Here is a 3,309-nt window from a genome sequence, read left to right as displayed (position 1 = left end):
CCAGATCTGTGAAATATGTTCCACAGTGGAAATATGGGCTCTAATGGGAAGCTAATATGTTTCTTCAAAATATACTTTGCTAAAATGTTGGTGCTACACATGAGAAATCATACCCAGTGCCACTTTGATATGAAACGAGGAGTTTGAAAGCACTTGTGAGAGAGAATCTTCTTCCTATTTGGGACATTGTTTGGACTTCAGATGTCACGTTGCCCTTTTTTTTTTTAGATAAAATTACTTATAAAAAGTAGTTTTAATGACAGAGATTTTCAAACTTTTCACACGTTTAAGGATGGCAGTGCATCAACAGACACTTTGGTTCAAATGTGTTGGAACATTTTTGCATGTCCAACAGAAACGAGATCGTCCTTCAACAATATTATATGGTCACCTTGGTTCCCATTGGTAAACTGGCTGTGGATTGTATCATTGACATGTCGTCTTTAATAACGCAATTCTTGGTTTGTTTCCATCTTATTTACACGCCTACATCACACAAACACATTGGAAAGGTATCATCTTTTAAAGTCTTGTACTGAGTAAACAGTGTTGGTGTACGCTGCCTTTTCTACTGAAAATGGACGACAAAACTCAAATTCTTTGCAGGCTGGTTATCTTAGACATCTATCCATTGTCTTGCTAAACTGTGATTATCCACAAAAGGTTGTCATCCCATCAAAGTTTTTTTATTTTTTTTCAAGTATACTGCCTTAATTTGAATACGTTCTATGTTTTATACCTACCATTGTGTTTTATACTGTCTGTCTAGACTAGGACAATCTCACAAAGGGGATGTTGGACCTCAATGAGTTCTTTCCAGAGTAAGGACTATAACAGCATTTACTTTAATGCCTCAAAGTGGGGAACTTTGATTGTACCAGTAAGTAAATGGAAGCATGCATATCCAAACTAAGCTAGTATATATAAAATAGTATATATAAAATATATAATATATATATTATATAAAATATATATAATATATAAAATATATATATAAAATAGTATATATAAAACCAGAAAAAATAGAAAACCAGACTACAATAAGGACATATTTACAACAATAAATATAACTCTGTATAGTTATTAAAAACAGGATACTCAGATTAAAAAATGTCAAATTCAAAATCAATTTAATGCGCTACTTAATTAAAACCAAAATGCATAAGATGTGTATTTTTGTGCATAGAAAGCAGCAACAGACTATAAAAAGGTTTAATTGAAAAGAACAATAGAAAAGTTAGTTACATATTAAATATACTTAAAGTCTGTTTTAGTTTTCATCTTGAGTTTCTAATCAATAGCACATTTGTAACACAAAGAGTCGGTGGAAAAAAGCTTGCATGGCTTCCAATAGCACTGGTTCAGCACTATTTATTGATGATGTGACAGAAGATAGATACAGCTCCATGAATCTTCGAAGGTTCAGACATGTTTTTTTGGACCGAGCTGCCAAGCTCACTGTGCCTCACAGCTGAAAAAGAAAGCTGAACTTTTCAATGTGGAAGAAAAATTTTCTGTGAAGATCACTCGCAACTCACCGATTAAATTATTGAGACTAAACACTTTGATTTGAAATGTGGTTCAAAGTCTGAACTTAAATCATGTTGTCATGTTTTCGTTAATTTATTAAAGGTGCTTTAATAAATTATACATTTGGAAACAAACTAACTTTAAGCAAAGCACCAGATTGTCGAGGGGATGTAAAAAGAATGACATAAAAGCAACTTCTTCAGCAAAGTGACTCGATTCTGCTGTAGAAATAAAATGAGTATCTCTGGAAATCTGGGTGTCTTGGAGGTGAGCTGCTGCTCATCTGTACTGAAGGGAGTATATAGTCAGAAGCCCTCCATTGGTGCCTCTCTAGAATATCTTTATTTTGTTTAACCATTATTTTACCAGGAGATTTCTTGAGATAAAATCTCTTTTTTGAGGCAGTCGTTCAGATCCAGGTCAGGATCTTGGAAAACATTCTGCTGCAAATCGAGCAGCTCCACAATTTTCTTTGTTATCTTGTCTGAATATTTTTGACTTTCTAATCATATCAAACTAGAGAGCAACGTATTCCAGGTGTTCCTCCAATCAACTCAAATATGTCATTTAAACTATGAGAAGTTTCCAAAGCCATGACATCCTTACCTGGTGTTTTCCTCAAAAGACAGTAATGATTCTCTATGGAAACTTCTGGATTCAAAGAAAGTTAGAGTAAAATCTCTCAAAAAAAATTCTCACTCAGATTTCTGGCAGTTAGCAAATGGAAATATTATCTTTGAATTAGCTTTAATATTTTCAAGTTTGACTTTGAGTTGGATGAGGACATGAGAATTTTAAAAGATTCTGAAATCTATTTTAAGTTCTGATGTTGCTTTTCTTGTCTGCCTGACAGAGTAGACTCTGGGCCTGACCCAGAACCTCCTGTAGGGATTGTATATCCACTGAGCTTCAGTGGGAGAGAGAAATGTCAGGGTTTCTGTCCTGGACCTGTTACCCTGCCTCCTGATCTTAGATAAACAGCAGACAATGGATGGAGGGAAATGTACAGAAAGAAAACAATACAAATATATTATAAGTTTTGTCTTTGAGTATGTTTTCTTTAAATCTGGATAGAGTTGCAAACACAACTTCACTATAAGTACAAAATCACAGTTCCTGAGACACAGGGTGGGCTTTTTCATACATTGACTCAGACCTGTGGTTCCAATGGCGTTTATAATGGAGGAAGCAAGGGTGTAGTCGGTTGTAATCTTTGCAAACACAAAGCACCCCTTTAAAGGATGCTCCTGTGACCAATCAAATACATATCTGATATCACTTCCTTACCTAATTAAAATTGGATTCGTTGCAATTGTCTTTACATGGTGCATTTATAGTCCTGGAATACCCCTGCTCCGACTTTCCAGACGAGCTGTTGGAAAGCAGTTTGTCAAAAAACCGGCCCATCGGTGAGTCATGAGCAGGGCAGACTCCCATCACTTGAGCCAGCTTACAGTCACTGAAATCCCCAAAAGCATAAGAGGCGAATCGAGTCTTATGTTCTTTATTCTGTTAATTATGGGCGCTTTGTTCTGGCATCTGCTGTAGATAGTTTAATTATGAATGAAGCAATGCAATCATCTTCAACACAAACACGCCCTCTCCTGGCAGACGGTTTACAGGATTTCCTTTTAATCTTCCATTGTGTGCCGTCAGCAGTTTGACTTCTGACCCGGGGGATGGTCTGCGCATGAGTGCCAGGTGGCCGGTTTTCATTTAACAACCAGTGTCTGCAGGTCAGTTATGAGTGTGAGTGTGAAAATTGATCCATATTCACTC

Source organism: Xiphophorus hellerii, chromosome 5 (genome assembly GCF_003331165.1).
Source record: "Xiphophorus hellerii strain 12219 chromosome 5, Xiphophorus_hellerii-4.1, whole genome shotgun sequence".
NCBI lineage: Eukaryota > Metazoa > Chordata > Actinopteri > Cyprinodontiformes > Poeciliidae > Xiphophorus > Xiphophorus hellerii.
The sequence above is the reverse complement of the archived record's forward strand: the minus strand, read 5'-3'. Positions refer to the sequence as shown.